At 38.2% G+C, this 22,817-nt stretch overlaps 1 long non-coding RNA gene across 3 annotated transcripts in view; it reads left to right on the forward strand.

The window, feature by feature from the left end:
* The first annotated feature begins 5,582 nt into the window (after window positions 1-5,582).
* LOC143662573 (uncharacterized) overlaps window positions 5,583-22,817 on the forward strand; it is a 55,214-nt gene continuing 37,979 nt past the window's right edge. The window contains exons 1-3 of one of the 3 annotated variants that reach the window (XR_013165433.1): window positions 5,591-6,138; window positions 6,228-6,302; window positions 6,842-6,994. This is a non-coding gene — a long non-coding RNA (uncharacterized LOC143662573). Of the gene's footprint in view, window positions 6,139-6,227; window positions 6,303-6,841; window positions 6,995-22,817 lie in introns of those variants that run through there. The other 2 variants (XR_013165434.1, XR_013165432.1) reach the window with 2 other exon arrangements.

Consider the following 22,817-nt stretch of genomic DNA (forward strand, 5'->3'; position numbering starts at 1 on the left):
TTTACTTAAATGAAAATTGACAAAGTAATTGAATAAAAGATGTTTTTTACACAAATAATTTAATGTGACTAAAAGGAACCTGGAAATAAATGTGTGACTTAATATTTGCCTTCATCACCACCTCTCTTGATAACTTCAATGTTTTGTAATCTCTTAAATGTTAAGAATACACTCAAGAAATGAATATTTAATTTTGGGAGGGGGATATACAAAACTTGCAGGTACATTCCATTAATGACTAATACCATGAGTGGGAACAATAGAATGAAAATAAATAATATTGTTTAATAGTCAAACAAATATTAACTTGATTATAAGAACAGAGTTGAGTATAATATAACTGAATCTTAGCATTCAGAGGTATCAGAAGTTTCAAAACTCCAAAGCGTAGCCCTTCATACTAGTAGTACTTTGAAATGATGTCACTGCTAACAATATTTTCCTTATTTTCTCTGAAGGCCTAACATCTAGAGGAACTGCACAAGTGCAGTGAAGGACTCAGAGGGAGTAAAATGTCTTTTCTGCACCGTGACACTGACCGGGGGCGAATTCCCATTCTCCCATCACAGAAACACTGGGGTGCAGTGAGGTCGGTCGCCTGGGTACCTCGAGATCTTGATCCTCATCCGGGCCCTGCTCTCACTAGTTCTTTGGCCCCTGGCAAGCACTGAACATCTTGATGCTTCTGTTTTATCATCTGCAAAATGAAATGTTTGAACACAGTTGCTGAGCTTTCTTTAAACCCTGGCTATCTATGATTCTATGAGCAGATCCAGGATGACACTTCAAGTCTGGATTCCTCAGGATGTTCTCTCAGGCTCTCTCAGTCTTCTAGGGGGTTTTCCCAGATGTGCCACTTGCTCTGTGGTGGATAATTCGAATGCCAGACTCCTAATAGTCTCAGAAACTAGAACATGAATTGCTAACCAAGGGGGAGGGCGAATGAGCACTCAATATGTAACACGAATGGGAAAGTGAAGCAGAAGGAACAAAGACAAGAGAAAAGGGAGGGCAGCTGCTACATTACGGTGCAGATCATTGGTTCTCACATTAGAATCACTTAGGAAGTTCTGAAAAAAAATATCAACGGATAGGCTTCATCCCAATAATCAGATCAGATTAAATCAGAATCTATAATGTAGGACTGCTAATGATATTTAATAGAGAATACAAATAGTAGACTGCCAAGGGTTTCTATTGCACAGCCTGTTTGAAAACCACAGCACAAGGTGAGGCTTTTTAAAAAAAGATGAGGAAAGAACTCAGTTCGGAAATATCCTCATACCAATGGAGATTTTTACTTTTTAATTTACTAGCTTTGGAATGTTAAGTGTTTCTGGTTTACAAAGAAATCAAAAACAATTCCCTATGCAACTAAGAATCCCAGTGAATCCAGAGTTGAGAACCACTGGAATACATGTCAGGCACAGCGCAGTATTTTAATATATTTACTCCTTATGAGATTAAATCATTGGTGAAAAAGACCGCTATTTGTTTATTTAGTCTATGTTAGTCAGGTTTTTCTAGAGAAACAGAACCAACAGGAGAGATCTGTAAATAGGAGATTTATAAATGTGTCTCACATAACAAACAGTGGGAATGGAAGAGTCCAAAATCCATAGGGCAGGCTGTGAAGCTGGCAGTTCAGATGAAGGGTCTGGATGACCTCCACAGGACAGGCTTGCTGGCTGAAGAAGAAGTGAAAGTATCTCTCTTCTTTCTTAAAGCCTTCAACTGATTGGATTACCTTGTTGTGGGAGGCATGCCTTAGTTGATTGCAGATGTAATCAGCTACAGATGCAATCAACTGACTGATGATTTAATACCCCAGCCTTCGGCTTATCAACCAACCACAAAATATCCTTGCAGCAATGGTCAGGCCAGTGCTCGCCTGACCAGACAGCTGGGCATATTACTTGGCCAAGGTGATACCAGAACCTAACCACCACAAGTCTGTTATCATAAATGAGAAAAGGCTGTAACTTAGAGTCAGCTATTCTGGAAAAAGAAAGAATGAATAAAATGTTTCTGCATTTTTAAAAAGCCGTGGCTCACTGTAAACAATTCCAAATCCTTCAAGACCTGTACATACAAAGGCTTGCACACTGCTTGCCTTTGTGAATATATTCTTTTTTAACTTTTTTTTTATTGTATAATATAATGCATATACAAAGCAAAGTAAGAAAAAAGCAATACTTTTCAAAGCACTCTTCAACAAGTAGTTATAGGACAGATCCCAGAGTTTGTCATGGGCTACCATACCTTCCTCTCAGAATTTTTCCTTCTAGCTGCTCCAGAATATAGGAGGCTAGAAGAAATAAATATTTATCATCACAATCGACTTTTTTTCTTTTACGTGAAAAATAACATATATACAAAAAAGCAATAAATTTCAAAGCACAGAACAACAATTAGTTGGAGAACAGATTTCAGAGTTTGGTATGGGTTACAATTCTGCAATCTTAGGTTTTTACTTCTAGCTGCTCTAAGATACTGGAGACTAAAAGAAATATCAATTTAATGATTCAGCAGTCATATTCATTTGTGAATATATTCTTCATCTGCATACACTTTTAGAGATTTGCATGTATATACTCTTGATGTCTACAGAATTAGAGGCCTCAGTCTCATTAAGAATGAACAATGTAGGTAAAACCCACCTTCCTCATTTCTGAAATAGAGTGAAGGCTGTAATGATTCCTCCTGTACTCTGATCACTTAGAAAATTATCTAATTGTCTCTCCACCTTGGTCAGAACCAACTAACTTGTGGCCCAGCTGTAATTACAACTATCACATGCCTGCTCTGTCTTACTTTCAGATCCATTAGAAGGTCTACGTAGTTCTTGAATACAGCCTTTCCAAACATGGTAAGAAATGGGAGGGTATGTGGAAAAAACATGTTTTCACAGAGAACTAGTCTTTAATTATTTAAAATATCCAGGGGTAGGGGGAAAGGAAGATGATTAGGCCTCAAAGTTATTACATTTCATCAATCGTTTGATCACTTAATATTCACATTTCCCATTCGAAGTTGATGTGGCTAGATTTGGATAATGATACTATCAATGATATTTATAATATTAATAATATTAATGATAGTATAACAGTATATTAGTAGCATATTAATAATAAAAGCAACAACTTATTTAATAGTTTTGAACTTAGCACCAGATTTTGAGCCAGTAGTCACCTAGGATTTCTCACCATTGAAAAGAGATTCAGAAATGTGGAACAGGCAAACCTGTGCATTGGAATGGGCTTGGAGGTGTTACTATAAGCGCAGGCTTATCTATAATTACATATGTACAGGACTATTCATAGCACATTATTCATAACGCCAAAACATGGAAACAACTCAAATGTCCATCGACAGGCAAATGGATAAACAAATTAGGATATATCCATACAATGGATATGGTCAATAATAAGAAGGAATTAATACAAAATAGATGAATCTCAAAATAAATATGCTGACTGAAAGAAGCCAAGACAAAAAAAAAAAAAAAGAGCACATACTGTAGGATTCCATTTTTATGATTCTCCAGAAAATGCAAACTAATCTATAGTAATAGAAAGCAGATCAGTGCTTGCCTAGGGATGAGGAAATTTGGGGGGTGCTGAATATGTTAATTATCTTGATTTCCTGGGTGTATTCATATTTCCAAAGTCATAGAATTGTTCACTTTATATGTGCAGTCTGATGTTTATCAATTATACCTCAATAAAGCTGTTTAAATGTGTTAATGATAACAAATACAGCTTTTCTGCAATAGCTCACTTTCACACCTGATTCCAACGTGGAATTTTAGATTTACCCCATGGCCCCCTTCTTCAGGACATCTCCAACAGTGCTGGATCTGTTAGCTATGGGATGGAGTTATAAGAAGTAGGAAACATTCTCATCAGCATCGGAAATGGTACAGCTATGTCCCAGCACGAGGGGTCACCAAAGTTACCCTTCTGTTGGCTCAGACAAGTCACAAAGAGTGGCATCATAGTAGTATCCAAGACTGTAGCTTTAAAACAAAGTGAACAGAGCATGAGAGGGTAGGTCAGTGGTAGAATTCTCGTCTGCCATGCAAGACACCCAGGTTCGATTCCCAGCCCATGCACCACCCCTCAAAACAAACAACCAGACCAAGAAAAAAAAAAAAATCAACAAATGGTGCTGAAACAACAGGATACTCACATGGAAAAAGAATGAAATGTGACCCCACCATACAGCATACATTTAAAAAAAAAAGTGGACAGTGACAAAATCACTCTACAGCTCAATTCCCACCTGATTAAAGGAGGAGAAATTTGGGAAGCTGGTGTCAGGAGACGGACCAGACTGTCAGGCTGCAGTCAGGAATGGAAAACCTCATTTTGAAAGATAATGCATGTAGTTTATGCCATAAAGAATAACAGCCAAAAACCCCCAAAAAGAAAACCCTACAACAAACATATATAGTAGCCTCCAATGTAATTCAGAAGAAACCATCATCTGTGTATTATGTGACTGTATTGCTGGTCATTTGTCTCTATTTACATTTTCTGTTATTTCATACTAAAAGTAACTGTGGACAGAAACACATCTGGGGAGCAGTCCAGAAACATGGGACGAAACAGACTGACTCTAAGACAACAGGGAAGAGTGGAGAATGTGGCTTTGGGGACCCATATTCCCGGGATTCCCCTCTGTATTGAGAACAGGTCACTGCACGTAGCTGCCTACGTGACTGGGACAGACATTAAAGGTCATCAGCCTCCTGGGGGTGAGGGGGGGAGAACGTACAGATGGGATCGCAAGCAAGGCATTGACACTCCCCTCCCATGATCACTGTTGAAAACAAACCTGTTCTCACACCCTTGTCCTAAACCCTTATAAGCCCTTGCAAGCGCCCCCTCCCCTCCACCTCCTTTGTGGAGCCCTAGCCTTCATTTTCCACGGCCACTGTGGGAGATCCTCTCCTTTTCACAAGTCCTAATTGAAATTCACATCTAACTCTGCCTAATTTGTTAAATCTTCGGGCTGCCCTGAGCCAAGCCGTCCGAGAGCTGGGTTGGAGCAGTAGACTTTTGGAGATTGTTCTCCACCTCCACTCTAGAGGGGATCACCTCCACTCACCTCTAGCTGATTGCTGACATGGGACATATAGGCCAGGTATCCCCTTTTTTCAAAAGAAGTTGGATATCTTGAACAGGCACTCCTATTTTAAAGATAGTAAGAGCTATTCCAACAATTTTTACAACATTGTATGAATCAAAAACTACATCATATGTGACTTTTGCCATAAACCCATGTTGATATCTTCAGACTGACAATTATCCTGCATAAGACTCAAATCTCATTTCTTGGAAATGTCTTTTCCAAAAAGAAAAAGACTTTTTTACTCTTTAAGAGCTCATGTCAAGGTTTGGAGCAATTCCACTATTTTTGCTTAACTAAGAACAATCTGCACGCCTTTTAGTACAGCAACTGGAGCTCTTTTTGATTATCCTCAACTTTTTATTTAATGAAAATTCAATCCTACTTAAATGTCATAGATAAGAACATTCAGAAGAATATTCAAATGTATTCATCTACATTCTAAGTTCCAAGAACGCAAACAGCCAGGGTGTACATTGATGCCTAACATCTATATAGTATTTCCTGGGGGGCAGGTACTGTACCAGTATTTCATATATATGGATTGATTTAATTCTCATAACAACCTTCAGAAGGAGGTACTATTTCTATATATACCACCTCCATATATATAGAGAGAAATCCAGGTTTTGGGCCCCAGCATCTTGGCCCTGGAGTCTACTCTCAATCCCGCTGCCAGCCTCCCGGTGATTGTGCATCATCATGTGAACCATGGAAACTATAGAGAAATCTTAGACTACGCATTCCTTTGATATGGAATATAGGACCAATCTCTATTTTTTAATTTGACTGTACCATCATATGTACCATCTCTTGAATCCATTACAACTGCAGGTGGAATTTTCAGTCCAGTGTGTGATGCAAGGAAGATTTTGTTTCTTCATGGCTATACTTGATTTTCTCACTTTGCTGTTGACATTTCAAATATTTCACAGAAGCCTAAGATCATTTGGTCCAAACTTCCCTTAGTTGAAAAGTTGGGAAAACCAAGTGAGAATTAGGAAGGTATGACATCTGCATTGGCCACCAAGATTGGGTCTCTAGAAGTAGGAATCCCTTTCTTTTATCACTCATTTATGTTCCTCTCTCTTTAGGCTGTATACCACATGAAAAAGAAATCGCCTCTCCTGAAAGAGGAGAATTCTGAGAAGAGAAAAAGGAGGAATCAGGTCAAATGGCTTTTTTTAAAGTCAGCTTGCTAGTTGTAGAGTTGAAATATTTTAAGTTGAAGAATTCTGCTTCTATTTTTCTCTCTGAGGAGAAGATTTTATTCAAAGCCCTGGGGATATTTCATATTCTATTAATGTACATTTACACTGGGAACTAAGATAACCTCAATTTTCACATAATAATATCAGAAGTTAGCCTTTATGTTGCTATCAATAAAAACACACTATGGGGGTGTAGTTCAATGGTAGAATTCTCACCTGCCACGGGGAAGACCGGGGTTCGATTCCTGGCCCATGCATTTCCCCCCAAAACAAACAAACAAATAAGCAAACAAAATTTAAAAATCAACAAATAGTGCTGCAATAATGGGATGGAAAAATAATGAAATGTGACCCCACCATACAGCATACACACACACACAAAGACACTATGCCACTGACACTGGTGGCGGTTTTGGGAGCCACCATGTTGAAATATTTTCCCTTCTGTGACCACTCTCAGAACTTTAAAATATGTACTTTTTGGTGGAAATTTATAGAGCAAAATGTTCTTCTGGAAGTAATCCAGAGAAGAGCTTTATGATTTCCCTGATACCGGAGAGTATATCACGTACTGGAGCACTGAACAAAAAGTATTTCTTGTTTTGAATAAAAATGAAGCCTATATAATAGATCAATGATGTTTATCACTCCTGAAGGTGAGCTATAACCAGAAGTAATAAAATTCATTGTTTATTCACTTTCTATAACTAATCGACCATATTCTAGAGCAATTTTATGTTTACAGAAAATTAAGCAGATAGTACAGCAAGTTCTTATACACTCCTCTTTCCTACTCACACTCTTCCCTATTATTAACATATTGTATTAATCTAGTACCTTTAATTACAATTGATGAACCATATTGGTGCATTGTTATTAACTAAAGTCTATCGTTTACATTAGGGTTCTCTTTTTGTGTTGTACAGTTCTATGGGTTTTGACAAATGCATAATGTCAAGCACCCCGTGTTAAGGTAGCATATGGAACAGTTTCACTGCCCTAGAAATCTCCCGTGTTCCACCTATTTATTCCTCCTTCACCCTGCCCCCCTGAAACCCTGGCAAAACCCGAATCTCTGGCAACCGCTGATCTTGTTACTTTCTCTATGGTGTTGCCTCTCCAACAATGTCATATATTTGGAATCATTCAGTATGTAGACTTTTCAGACTGGTTTATTTCACTTAGCAATATACATTCAAGGTTCTTCCATGTATTTTCATGACTTGATTACTTATTTCTTTTTATTACTGAATAATATCGCATTGTATGGATATATCACAGTTTACTCATTCGCTTTTGAAGGACATCATTGTGGCTTCCAGTTTTGGACAATTATGAATAAAGCTACAATAAACATTCATGTGCAGATTTTTGTGTGGACATCAATTTGCAACTCATTTGAGTAAATACTTAGAAGCACTATTGCTGGATCATATGGTAGGTCTATGTTTAGCTTTGTAAGAAACTGCCAAATTGTCTTCCAAACTAGTTGTACTGTTCTGCATTCCCTCCAGCAATCAGTGAGAGTTCTATTACTCCACATCCTTGTCAGCGTTTGTAAGGTTTTGTAGTTTGGGGCTCTGTAATGGATATGTAGTGGTATCTCATTGTTGCTTTAATTTGTAGTTCCTTGACATATGATGTTGACTGGGTCTAATCAGTTCTCAGTAATAATCTATCCACTGTCTTACCTGTATCAACACAGGTTTTTGTCAAATATCCTGTTGCTTACCTTTACCCGGTTTGTATCATTGGATAAGGGAGTTGAACAGTTCTTTGTTTTGTTTTTTTAATTTGGCTTCATTTTTGCATGTGTGACCTTGTAAAGAACCATGTAGAGAGATCAATTTATGGGATGTGAAAGCAAAGCTAGCTCGTGAGTCTGATGTTCTTTGTCCATACAGAGTTGGGGGTCATTTTTTGTTTTAGATCACCTTATATTATGAGATAAGGTTATAAAGTAATGAGAAGGATGTAAAAACTGTATAGAATTCTAAACGCCAAATGACTGTGGCTGTGAAACAAGTTGCAACAATGGTGCTTTGTGGGAACACCGGCTCAGGGCACAATAGAAACTTTTAACCAAACAATCCCTTCATTCCTTGCACAGTATAAAGAATCCAGAAAGGGCAGATAATCTTCTTGTCACTAACGCAGCACAGAGAGTACAAAAGAACAGGGGAAGACACCCCAACACAGCTGGTATTCCAGGGTAGCCTAAAACTTCTCTGGTCAGTATTGGTAGATGGCAGCTCTGCTCACCCCACTTTACTCCACCTTTTGCCAGAGAAGAGAGAGAAATCTATTCGGTTTGAGTGTGGTTTTTATCTACCTGGGGGTGGGGGTGGGCTGCCACTGAGAAATCCCATTTTAATAAGCATTTGGGGTTGCTTATTCCTGATTTCAGGGTTTAAGTCAGGCAGGACCTTTTTGTTAGACTTCATATCTCCCCCAGGTTGTGGAAGGCATCCTGTAGAAAAGGAAGTGAGGGTCCTGGGAAGCCGCTTAGCCTTGGCATGTGTTTGTGACTTCCCTAGAGACAGAACGGGGCGGGTTGGGTGATGGCTGCTTAACAGGTTCTGTGATTTCCCTAACAGGGGCACCTTGTTACATTAGTCCCAACCAAGCCACTTACAATGTTCTTCCTTGAGGTGCTTTTTTAAATTTCACTTCTGAAATTGCCATAAGCATCTTTGGAATATTCCTAGCCTATCTGGGATATTCTTAGCAATAGAAAAACTTGTTACTTTGATGCTGAATTTGGTAATTAGAAAGAGCCAAAAATCATTCTGAGTCAAGGGTGGTAACTATAGGAATTGAAGCTGGGTCATGCCATTCTCTAGGTGGTTCATAAATAGGCCTTGAAGATAATTGTAAATGTTGAAGATAATGCTAAAATGTGCCCACAGCAGTTATGGCATCATTGGAAAGAAGCATAACTTTCTAGGATGACTTTTTAGTGATAGCACTCATTTGGATTTCTAAATTTTGCATGTTTCCTTAAAAATAGTACTCATGGCAATTTTGCGGTAATAGATGGAGCCATTTTTAGACGGTATTTTAAGAATACGGTCAGCTGGTGCAAAAACCTTCCTAAGAAAAGTTGAAAGTTGCTTTTTGTTGAAAAGTGAGTCTGTTAATAAAATATGCTTAATGCCTAACTATTGGAAAATACCTGGTTGTTCCCTGAATTCTTCATATTTGCTCTGAATTTTAATATGCAGAAGCAATCTTAATGTGCTTGTCTTCTAGTACCATGCAAAATTAAATTACTGATGGTCTTTAGGTAGTTAACATTCAAAATAAATCAAGGTATGGTTATGGTGGGGAACAGAAAGAATATTTCAGAGTAATTGGGAAGGAATAATTTTTGACAAATGTACTCATTCTTTTGAAAAATGTTTCAAATGTTGCCTGGATACTGGCTTTAAACACGTAGCTAAATTTCACTATTACAACCATCTGGTTTATATACCTATCTGTCTTTTTACCTCTTTAAAAATGTTGTACTCCATACCTAATGATACATTTATAGAGGTGAAGGTTTAGAGAATATTTTGTAATGTCAACAAATTGTATGTGTGTGGGGGGGTCTTATAACAAGGGTAAGACATCTTTAAATTCTATTTTTCCTTTCCTGACAAATACAGAGTGATAACGCATCAATGATTCATCGCTATGCTTCATTAGGTTCCCTTCAATAAGAGCTTTACCTCATGTTAAGCTGTGTCTAAAAAGAGCTATGAAATCTAGCACTTTGAATGAACCTGACGGATCAACAAACACACTGGCCAATTCTGTCAAAAATGATTTACAGTAACTCATCCATCAAATTTAATCAAAATAGTCCACTGCTCATAGGAAAAGCAGAACCTTAGTAAGAGGTGGGATTGGAATGCTAACACGAGAAAGTTCTAGTAACAGATTGTTTCACTGTATTTAATTCCAATCCCGCTAATGAAATGGGAAGCAAGCGGAAGGTAATTTGAATTTGAACATGACCAGTCTTTCTGATATTCTAATTACATTACAGAAACTGTTTGATCTAAAAATTCATGCAAAAGACACTAAAGGCCCTTTGCGGTATTTTTTTCCCTAACAGTAATCATTTGCAACATCTGAACAATTTCAAATGTAAAATATTATTGTATGGTGGAAAGTAGGAAAAAGAATTTGAAGATAGGATATCTGAAAACTCTGTATCTAGGCAGTAAAATATTCAAATATATTTCATATTTATGTAGCACACTGGAATTTTTAATAGTTTTCAAATACTATCATTTATAAATTTTGGCTAAAAATATATCCAATATTTTGATAAGTATATTTTTAAAAGAAAATAATGGCTATTTAAACAATATTTCACATGACATCTATTCAGAAAAATATTGATCAGTTTGATGGAAAGCATACTGTAGTATGCCTACGCTTGTTTGGATACTTATAAGTTAACACAACATGAATTAAACCATTTTAATGAATATAGAAATAAAACCAATCAATGTCGACATGCCCCTTCAGTTCAGAACAGAATTTTAATGCTATGGATATCATCATAAAATGAGAATCGGAAAATGTGCTTATAGGCTTGGCCCATATGGTCTACAGTTCTTCAAATGCAATGTGAGAATAAAAATTAACCTCTTCATTCAAGTCGCTGAAAGCTCCTTCATTGCTAAAATAATCTGGCCCAATAGCTGGAATATTGTTAGGAAAAATGTTTCAGTTTTAGGACCACAAATTAAACAGAATTCGTGTATTTTGCAATTTGCCATTTTAGTGACTACTCTTATTTACTGAGAAACATCAATGTACACTCTTTATCCAGTGGCCCATTCCTGTGTAACTGAGTTCCCTGGGATGCAAGTCTGAGCAAAGGGGTGAGATTCTGGTTAGGAAAGGGCTGTAAGGGTCCCTTATACAAAAATTGCCCTTTCTCAGATTATACCATTGCGAAATGTCTTTGAGTTACTGATCTCTTAAATGCAAATTCCCTTGTGAAGGTTACTCTTTTTGCCTAGTTTCATTTAATGTGGATTCTAAGGAAATCTGAAACTAGTTGGGAAAAGGATTTTGCTTTGACTGGAAAGGAAGTTGAAGGTCAGAACTGGAGAAACAGGAAACTTGGAGAGAGCCACTATAGCAAGAAACATCTAAGAGTCAGGGTAGAAGGTCAGAATTAAAAATGAGTTATTGAAAAAATAGCAGTAATTCATTTCCCTGGCCATTGTTCTCACACGTCTTGACTTGGCACTTTTATTCCCAGTTAAGCAGGAATGAACCACGCAGCTAGAATTCACTCTTAGACCTGAAGGATAGTTATTCCCTTCCCTCTTACTCAGTTTCCTTGGCTATTGCCTCTCCTAGACCCACTTACGTCTATCTACTTTTGCTATTAATTGGCCCCTGCATTTTTAAACTTCTCATCAAGTTTATTTCTTCCAGACTAAAAGCCTCTCACACCAAACCAATGCTGATGCAAAAATTTTCAGCTGTTCAAACCATCCCTCCAGACTCCTCTCCTCTCAACTTAAATGAGATAGCCAGAAAGTTCTATGGCCCAACAGGCAGGGCCTACACTTCCTGAGAAGCAGGAAGCAGCTACAGAAGATATCACCTTGTTCCTCAGCAACCCTTAAGATTAATGGGCAAGAACTCTCTGAGGGAGAATTTGAAGTATGCTAGAACAGGGAAAGAGGGGAGAGAGAGGGAAAAAACAAAAACAAAAATAGGTGAGGTCAGTAGGGCCCATGTCTGACACAGACACCCTGCCTATACCACTTATGGGAAATACCTGGTCGCAGCTGACCCATCAGGAGCCAAACCACCCCACCTGAGTGAGTCATCTATGGAGAGGATGACTTCTCCTGACCCACCCAAATGTACTGCCTACCAACAGGCACTGCCCTAGAGAGAAGAGAGCTTTGGTGAAAGGACCTTGAACAGGGAAGGGAGAAGGAGGTAAGTAAAGCAAAGCAATAACAGCAGATGGCTCCAGTGTTGGGGGCCTCCTGTCTCTTATCATTTTGCTAGAGTGCCCACATGTTCTCTTACATGTGTATCTAATAAATTTCCTACCTACTTGCTCTATAAAAAATGAATTGCGGCTCTTTCTTTACTTTTCTCTCTTTTCTAATTTTATTTTAAGGTTGAGCAAGAATGACAAAGGTAAAATTAGCAGCTTTCCTAGTGTCATGGTTATAGTCTCAGTGCTCTTAAAAATCAACTGAATCACCATACTTCAACAACACATGCTACCAGCAATTATATACACAAATGCTACAATATCATGCCTTTTCCAAGAAAATCTCCCTACTTCTAGCTTCTTCAGTTTAACCATTTAAATTTTGTTTTGGCTAATTCTTGCCACCCTATTATTTTTCTTGCCTCACTGAGAAAATAAACAAGGAAGAACAGAAATACAGAAAATATAAGTACACCCGATTGGTGCTATCAATACACTCAAAGTTTGTCTCTTCATGGATTCCGAAATAGCAACTTCTGGGTGACAATTAGGGCATATGTACTTTCAGATATTTCTGGTATGACATTACTAGATTGGCACATTTTACTGGAACTTTAGACTAATGAAATTGATTTTTAAAAGAATCAATATATGATGTGGTGAGAATTATGGAACACTTAATTTAGGCATATACACAGAGCAAAAGCTGTAATTTAGGTATAAAGGTATTGTGCTGGTTTAAAAGGATGCAGGGACCCTAGAAAAGCCATGTTTTAATCAAAATCCCATTTCATAAAGGTAGAATAATCCCTATTCAATACTGTATGTTTGAAACTGTAATCAGATCATCCCCCTGGATGATGTGATTTAGTCAAGAGTGGTTGTTAAACTGGATTAGGTGATGACATGTCTCCACCCATTTGCGGGGATCTTGATAAGTTTCTGGAGTCCTATAAAAGAGGAAACATTTTGGAGAATGAAGGAGATTTGGAGAGAGCAGAGAATGCTGCAGCACCACAAAACAGAGAGTCCATGAGCCAGTGACCTTTGGAGATGAAGAAGGAAAACACCTCCTGGAGAGCTTCATGAAACAGGAAGCCAGGAGAGAAAGCTAGCAGAAGATGCTGTGTTTGCCATGTGCCCTTCCAGATGAGAGAGGAACCCTGATTGTGTTCGCCATGTGCCTTCTTACTTGAGAGAGAAACCCTGAACTTCATCGGTCTTCTTGAACCAAGGTATCTTTCCCTGGATGGATGCCTTTGATAGGACATTTCTATAGACTTATTTTAATCGGGACATTTTCTTGGCCTTAGAACTGTAAACTAGTAACTTATTAAGTTTCCCTTTTTAAAAGCCATTCCATTTCTGGTATATTGCATTCTGGCAGCTAGCTAACTAGAACAGGTATGAACTTCATTTTAACCATCTCACTAGGCATTGGTAATAAATATTTTACCATGTATATATCTTACATCGATCTTTACAGACTTTCTCTCATTTTATTATATTACCTGATGTTTGGTGTCGTTAATGGATTTTGCTTAAATTTTACCTTTTATGTCTCTATTTCTGCCTTTGTGCATGCATGTATGAGTACACGATTCTGAGAAGTCAAAACTTCTGGCTGCTAGGGAAGAGATGAGGCCTTCTCTATGAGCAGAAAGCATCCTCCTCCTCTCCATCTTTTCTTCTCAAATAGTTATTTAGAAGCACCCAAGGGCAGTAAGATGGTTGTCTCTTGTTTCATTTCTTAGTGCCCCTTTCCCCTTTGAAATAACATCACTCCAGTTTTATTTGGGAAACACCCCTTGTGCACTCGCAGACCACTGATTCTTGTGGAAACATAATCTCTCCCTGAATCAGGAGTCAGTACGTGACCTAATGTAAAAGGCTCAGAGGCAATGAGACACAACTGCAGAGCATTTCTGAGTTAGCAGGAGGTAAGCCATGCTGCCCTATAAGGCAAGAAGCTGCCTGCCACTGGAGACATCCAAGGACAGCTGAGCCAAAGTATGGAAGGAGACTGAGCCCTGATAACCGGTTCAGAGGGTGAACCTAGCTCTACTTTTGATTAGCTTTGTGCCTAAACCATTTGGGTCTCCTGCTTTTGTGAGAAAGACCAAACATTCCAAGCAACATTCTGATGTTTTGAACAAGAAAACATCTCTTGTTTTCTTCTTCAAAATATAAAATTAACGGGAAGATTTTTCTGAGCTATTGTAACACAGGGGATTAGAAAAAAGCTTTGAACTCAACTGTGCTCACTCTCTTTTGTTTGAAATATTTATTTTATATCTCTCCTACTCCACCTTCAATATGTGCAATAAAATTCTTAGGCTTTGCTATTCAGCATGTCCATTTTATCTTGCCTTGGTCATGATGAATTAAGAAAACCAGTTAAATTTGAAGAAATTTCTTATGAATTGTTGCATATGAGCACAATATTATTAATCTATGTTGATGCAGGAAGATGTGCTTAAATAGTATTATTCAGGATAAAAAACCACTGTAAAATAAACTGTAAGATCACCTTATCATAGCTGGTGAACTTTCTTTCCTTTCTTTTTTTTTTTCTGCTTTTTTAATATGCTGTGTGATGGGGGTCACGTTTCATTCTTTTCCATGTGAATATCCGCAGCACCATTTGTTGAATTTTTTTTTTTTCTGGGAGTTCATGGGCTGGGAATCAAACCTGGGTCTCCCACATGGCAGTTGAGAACCCCACCACTGAACTGCCTGTGCACCCCCTGGTTAACTTTTTAAATTTACTTATGAACACCCTTCCTCCAGCTGCAGTTGACAAACCTCAAATAATTCATTTCTAGATAAATATATTTCTTTCAGGAATTTAAAAAATTAGCTGTTTGAAAAATTATGTTTCATAGAGATCTTAAACCTCTCAAACTTTTATTATATTAACTTTTCAAATAGCATCAATATGTAGAATAGTTTAAAGAGTATCCCTGAGCACTTCCACTGCATGTTTTATAGATACAAAATGTGTGTCTAGAGCTACATATTTTTTAACCAATTTACTGAAAGATATTATCTAATCTAACATGGTATTTCAGATGGTACTCTCTTCAAACAGCAGAAAATATTAGCTTACTGTTAAAGTTTGTGTTTTAGATAAAGTGACATGTTAGAGTGTCATCAATAAATGAGAAAGAAATAAAATTTAAGTCCTGTTGCTCTTTAATGGACCTACATTCCAATTAGACTGAAAATTACATAGAAAGAGAAAATTGAGAACAGGCTTGGAAAGGGAGGGGCAATGTGGTCAAAGACATGTTGCTATTGATGTTACTTTACTTCAATAACTGAAATGGTTAAAAAATTCTGAAAGGAAGGAATATTTTTCAAAAGACCAAAAGCATCAAAAAAGGAGGAAAAGAAATAATTGGAAGCAAAAAAGGAAGAAAAATTCAAAGTAGAAGAGGAGATGGAAAAGGAAGAGAAGGATTAGCCACACAAAAGCTTGGAAAGAGTAGTGTTTTTGAAAGGGTCAGTCAAACCAACATAGATTTGCACACCATTTCCAACATTTGTCATCTTGGGCAAGCTATTTCACTTTTTGAGCCTCCAGAGTCACAGCCACAAAATGGGGAAAACCCTTAATTCATTGGTTTGATCCTAGATTTCTGGTAAATTAAGCATTTGAAGTACCTACTATAGTAGTTGACCCACAGCTTTCATAAGCATGCATTCTATTTTTTACTATCTTTAGGCAATGTCTATATATTATACCTTTGTACATAAATTAAACAAAGATGTATTGAACACTTCCTATGTGCCAGGCACTCTTCTAGTCACTGGGCATATTGAAGGCAGTAAAACACATAAAATCCAAAGCCCTCTTGGGGCTTACATTCTGATGGGAGAATATAGTCATAAATAAATGGAATATAGGTAAGTTTGTATTTAACATGGTGTTACATAGGGAAGTAAAGGAGAAGAGTCAGTAGAGAGGTTTCAAAATTTAAAAAAGGTGGTTAGGCAAGGCCTTGATGATAAAGTGGCATTTTGAGAAACGATAAAGGTGAGGGCGAGAGACGCTCCAGCCAGATGGAAGAGCAGGGGCAAAGGCCCTGAGGCAGGAATGTATCCGGATGATAGATTGGGGAGTTCATTGTGCGGGAGGGATGAACAAGGGAGAAAGCAGTAAGGGATGTGGCTGTGGAGGTAGTAGTAGACAAGATATTGACAGACTTTAACTCTGAGTGAGAGGAGAGGCCACATGAGGGTTTTAAGTAGAAGAATGCCATGATCTGACATACACTTTAAGAGCAACGCTCTGGCTCCTGAATTGGAAATAGACCACAGAAAGTTAAGGGTCAGTTATGATGGAAATTTGACATCTGAAAAATTTTATTCCTTTACTCAACCTTTATAACTGCACAAGAGGAGGCAATTGCTCCCTCAAGCCTCAGAACTCCAACTTCTGCCTCAGTTGACGCAATTACTCATATGGAATTATTTTCTGGAATATGATCAAAGTAGAATACTGTAGTGAACTCTTTATGGATTATTATCTCAGTATCCTTTTCTCTGGGAACTGTCCCTTCTCTCCTTTCTTTCCCATATTTTCGAGTGGGAACAAGCAGCTTTAGATAATGTTACCCTGCCTGCTGATCACAGTGATAGGGTCAGGGAAAGACATGGGACCCAAGCTGGCCCAGTGGGCTCTTCTCCATGGAAACTGTAATTGAGAGACTCCAAAGTCTGGTTGCTTTCTTGAGGAGAGGAGATATAATATTGGGAACTGTTATTGGCATTAGTTTTCCACCATGGAGACTGAATTGGAAGAATATTGTTCGAGAGAAAAGGAAGAATGAAGCTGATGTCTAGAGGGAAGCAAAGATGAAAGGGAGAAAGCAGATGTCCTAGCTTTCAGGATATTTCTGCAGTCCAGTTTCCTTGATTTCCCTTAGCTGGCCTTGTATCCTCACAATAAATTGCCCTTTTGCTTATGTGAGCTAGAGTTCATCACGGTGATATATAAGCAAAATCTTAATACAAGAAACTGGAATGGCAACTAGAGATCTAAAAGTAGTATAATTGCTGAGTATGATTGCATGCACACACACACACACACACACACACATACACACACACATCTCTCTCTACAGGTTCCATGATTAACATTTTAAAACTGAAAGCAAAATATTTACTATTTCAGCCACCATATTCAAAACGCTTTTTAGAAATGGATGCCAAAGTTGAAAAATCACAATATATAGAAGGTAATAATACACATTTTCCAACTCTGAAAGGATTGAAATAATGATAATCATCAGCATGGTATGTTTCCAATGGATTTAAAGAATTATCATGGGAATCTTGTCAATGTTACAACATTACCACAAAAATCCATAAAGAATCTGTCATTGTGTCCATGGCAAATTAGTTCTGCTTTTCATACAGAATTCTGTTTGGGTTATTTGTTTTTTTTTATTAGAGAAATCGTGGGTTTATAGAACAATCTTACACAAAATACAGGATTCCCATATACCACCGCACAACAAACACCTTGCATTGGTATAGAACATTTATAACAATTGATGATAGCACATTTTTATAATTGTACTATTAATTAAAGTACATGGTTTAACTTAGGATTCCCTGTCTGTGTTGTGTTGTTCCACAGTAACCTCTTATAGTCCATTTTATTTCAGTGGATTGGTAGTAATGTTCCCCTTTTCATTTCTGATTTTAGTTATTTGTTTCTTCTCAGTTTTTCTTTGTCAGTCTAGCTAAAGTTTGCCAATTTTAATGATCTTTTCAAAGAATCAACTTTTGGTTTTGTTGAGTCTATTGTTTTTTGTTGATGTTGTTTTCTATTTCATTCTTCTCCACTCTAATCTTTGTTATTTCCTTCCTGCTGCTTGCTTTCAGTTTAGTTTGCTCTTCTTTTTCTAGTTCTTCCAGTTTTGAGGTTAGGTCTCTTATTTGAAGTCTTTCTTCCTTTTTACTATAAGCGTTTAGAGCTATAAATTTCCCTCTTGGCATTGTCTATGGTGCATCCCATAAGTTTTAGTATGTTGTATGTCCTTATTCATTTGCCTCAAGATATTTCCTAGTTTTGTTTCTGATTTCCTTTTTAACCCATTGGTTGTTTAAGACTATGTCATTTAATTTGCACATATTTGTGAATTTTCCATTTCTCCATCTGTTATTGATTTTTAGCTTCATTATGCTGTGGTTGGAGAAGATGCATTTCATGATTTCAATAATTTTTAAAACTTATTGAGAATGGTTTTATGACCCAACATCTGGTCTATCATGGTGAATGATTCATGTGTACTTGAGAAAAATGTGCATTCTGTTTTTTGGGATGAAGTGTTCTATATAAGTCTGTTAGATCTATTTGGTTTAGAGTATCATTCAAACCTTAAACTTCCTTACTGATTTCCTGACTATTCTATCCATTATAGAAAGTGGTATATTACAGTCTTTTACTATCAGGGCAGAACCATCAATTTCTCCCTCCAAATCTGTTATATTTGCTTCATATATTTTGGGGCTATGCTGTTAGGTGCATATATATATTTATAATTGTTACATCTTCCTGTTGAACTGACATATCTATCAGTGTGTAATAGTCATCTTTGTCCCTCATAACTGTTTTGACTTAAAGTCTATTTTATCTGATATTTAGTATAGCCATCCCAGCTCTCTTTTGGTTATAACTTGCATTGTATATATTTTTTCCCATAATTTCACCATCAACCTAATTGTATATTTGAACTAAGGTGAGTTCTTGCAGACAGCATATAGTTGGGTCATGGTTTTTTATCCATCCTTCCAATCTCTGTCTTTGAACTGGAGAGTTTAATCCATTTATATTTACGGTCACTACTGATAGTAGTGCCATTTTGCTTCTTAGTCTTAACAAGTCATACATTTTTGTTCCTCAGTTTTGCTATTTTGCAGTTTAGTTTTCACAAGTCTTATACCTTTTTCCCCCCTAACTTCCATTAAAGCCTAATTTTGTATTTATTTTATTTTTTGTGTTATACCATATTGAATACTTTCTCATTTCTCTCTGGATATATTTTCCATCTATTTTCTTTGTGATTATCATGGGTTTAAAATTTAATATCCTAAATTTATAACAATCATAAGCCATAGCTAAGGTTTTAGCACCCTTCCTGATTCCCTGCTCAGGGCACTTTGGAGCTGGCCTTTCCCCCTTTGTGAATTTTTAGTCATGTTTTTGCTATGAAAGACTGACTTCAGAAAGTCCACTCCTTTGTGCCCTCCCCCAAATTTGCCTTCCAGGAAAAAGCAGCTTGAGACAACAAAAGGAGTATAAAAAACTATAGATGCAGATAGTCTGGGACAAAGCACTGCTAACTTCAGACACTAAAGAGAGGGAGGTCTGTCTCCTAGGAAATGGAGGGGGCAACCAAACTCCTGTAAACAGGGTAATTCCGAAATAACCAACAAACAATAGCCCAGTACAAGACAGAGGACGAGAAAGACAGGGCAAATCTACATACTGCATTTACCGTTGGCAGACCTTCCTGAAAGGAGTGCTAAAACTCAAGAAAATCTCTGTCTTATCATCAGCTAGTTATAAAACCAAGAAACAGGCATCTCAGGGAATAAATCCAGAGTTAACATTTTAAAATTTTAAAATGCACAATATGCAACAAAAGAGTATGAGACAGGAGTGACATCTCAACATGGTTATGCAAACAGCTACTGAAAATCTCTCCCCAGAGATTCTGGAAAAAAAAAAAAAGACAATTCTCACTTGTTCAGAACTCTGGAGGAAGATAAAGACTAGAGAAGGATCCTACAAATGCTAAATCAAAGAAAGAGGAAAATATCAGGGAGGAAACTTCTGTCCTAGACCGGCCAGTTCTCTCCCCTCCCCTATACTTGGTCCCACAGCTCAGTCCCAGAGGCAGCAGCCAACTCGGTTCCACCGTGGACGCAGACTACAACATCTCTCACAGCAATGAGACAGACCACACCTACACCCAGAGAACCAAGCCCTCAGGGACCCACAGCAGGACTGAAGCCACTAGGGAGGGTGAAATATAAAATGGCACCAAGGAGGAGTCTCCAAAATGAAGGGTTAGGAAACACCAGAATTTTTCCCCAAAGCAGCAAGTAGCCCGCCAGAGGTTATTTGAATCAATGGTTTGGGGACCTGGGGGACAGGGGAGGATATATGAATGCTCAAAGCGAGGGACAAAGAATCTGAGAACACAGGAGCATAGACTGTTATTTCCAGCCATGGGTCCTGGTGCCCAGCCCCCACCCTTGAGAGAAACAGCAGTGGAAAGCCAGGCCTTTGCCTGGGGGCAGCTGCAGACTAGGGCAGCTGGAGGAATCCTCCACCACAAGTGAAGTGGGGGGAGGGGGGCACAGCCCCACCCTGAGCCAGTCTTTGCCCAGTGAAGGAACACCTCAGTTTCAGCCCTGCCCCGTCAGATGCTGTGAGGTCCCAGAAGGTCAATAGCTTCTGAGGACAATTAAGTCCTTGAACAGCACCATCTACTGGGCAGGCTTGAAAGTGCAGGAGAAAAGTGCAAGGCTTTTCAGGGCCTCTCCAGACCCTATCCCAGGTACATCAGAGCTGGTTTACACCCCCTGCACAGGTACCTGGCCTGTTCTGGCTGCAAAATTTTGATGATCCAACTGGCAAAGAAGTGTCCTAATACAAACCCAGGCAAAAGCTAAACCCTAGACAAGAGAGTAAAGCTGATCTTCATAATAGATCCACCAAGATAATCAGATATCAGCAAAAAACCACAAGGTATACTAAAACTCTAGAAGAAATGGCCATCTTTGGAGCACTTAAAATCATCTAAAATTGAGAGTGATGATGATCGTACAACTAAGTGAGGATACTGTGAGACACTGTTTATTTTGGATAGAATATATGCTGTGTGAATTATCTCAACGAAATCTGTAGATTCATAATAACTAAACAGAAAAAAAGAAGAAGAAAGAATGGCTCAGTCAAGGAAAAAAATTTAAAAAGTCAAAGGAGACACAGAATCTGGAAGAACTAATCAAAGATGTCATTAGTCTGTGGCTGATTACATCTACAATCAACTAAGGGAGTGTCTTCTGCAATGAGAGGAATCCAATCAGCTGGGTTTAATCCAATCAGTTGGACTTTTTTTTGGCTCAGAGAAGAGAGATTTTTCACTTTTTCTTCAGTCAGCCTCTCCTGGAGAGTTCACTGGAGTTGCAGCCCACAGCCTGCCCTAGGATTGCACATTCCTACAGTTGTGTGAGACACTATTATAAAATCTCATATTTACGGATATCTCCTGCTAGTTCTGTTTCTCTAGAGAACCCTGACTAATACAGCTTGGTACCAGGAGTAATTCTTGAGAAACAGAATCTTAAGAATGTGTTTTTCTACTCTGATGATATTCACAGGCACTAATGGCTCTATTTCCAACAATCAAGATGGTACTGACAGTCCATAGCATGAACTGACAATACAGATACACAAAATATCACCATTTGACTCTCCTAATCATACTCTTCTATGAGGCAAGGCTCTGGGTGACGGTGTTTTTGACACCTTAACAGAGTTTGTGTTGTTAAGAGGTATGATGATGTTGGCGGGCTATTCTTAGATATGCTAGATACAGTTATAAGAGAAAAGGAACTGATACACAGCTAATGATCTGGCAAATGCTTTTTTTCTCAATTGCTGTCAATAAGGACCACAAGAAACAGTTTGCTTTCAGCTGGCAAGGCCAGCATTATACCTTCACTGTCCTCCCTCAAGGGTATACCAAATCCTCAGCCCTATGTCATAATCTTGTCAGCAGGGAACTTGGTCATTTTTTCCTCCCACAAGACATCACACCCTTCCTTTATATTGATGGTATCATGTTGATCAGACCTAGTGAGCAAGAAGTAGTGCTATTTTTGACTTCTTGGTAAGGAATTTGCATGGCAGAGGATAGGAGATAAATCTAACAAAATTACAAGGGCTTTCCAATCAGTGAAATTTCTAGGTGTCCAGTGGTTTTTGGGGGGGCATACTGATATACCCCTTCTAAGGTGAAGGATAAGCTGTTGTATCTGATGCCTTCTATGACCAAAAAGGAGGGACAATACCTAATTTGCCCCTTTGGATTTTGGAGAAATATATTCCTCATTTGCATATGCTACTTTGGCCCATTTACTGAGTGACAAGTAATGCTGCTAGTTTTGAGTGGGGACCAGAACAAGAGGAGGCTCTGTGGCAGATCCAGGCTGCTGTGCAAGCTGATCTTCCTCTTGGGCCATATGATCCAGCAGACTAAATGGTGTGGAAGTATTAGTGGCAAACAGAGATGCTGTCTGGAGCCTTTGACAGTCCCCTAGAGGAGAATCACAGTACAGGCCCTTAGGATTTTGGAGTAAAGCCTCACCATCCTCTGCAGATAACTACTCTTCTTTTGAGAAACAGCTTTTGGTCTGCTACTGGGCATTAATAGAGACTGAGTGCTTAGGCAAGGGCCACCAAGTTACCATGAGAACTGAGT

The sequence above is a fragment of the Tamandua tetradactyla genome, chromosome 18, assembly GCF_023851605.1.
Source record: "Tamandua tetradactyla isolate mTamTet1 chromosome 18, mTamTet1.pri, whole genome shotgun sequence".
NCBI classification, from domain to species: domain Eukaryota; kingdom Metazoa; phylum Chordata; class Mammalia; order Pilosa; family Myrmecophagidae; genus Tamandua; species Tamandua tetradactyla.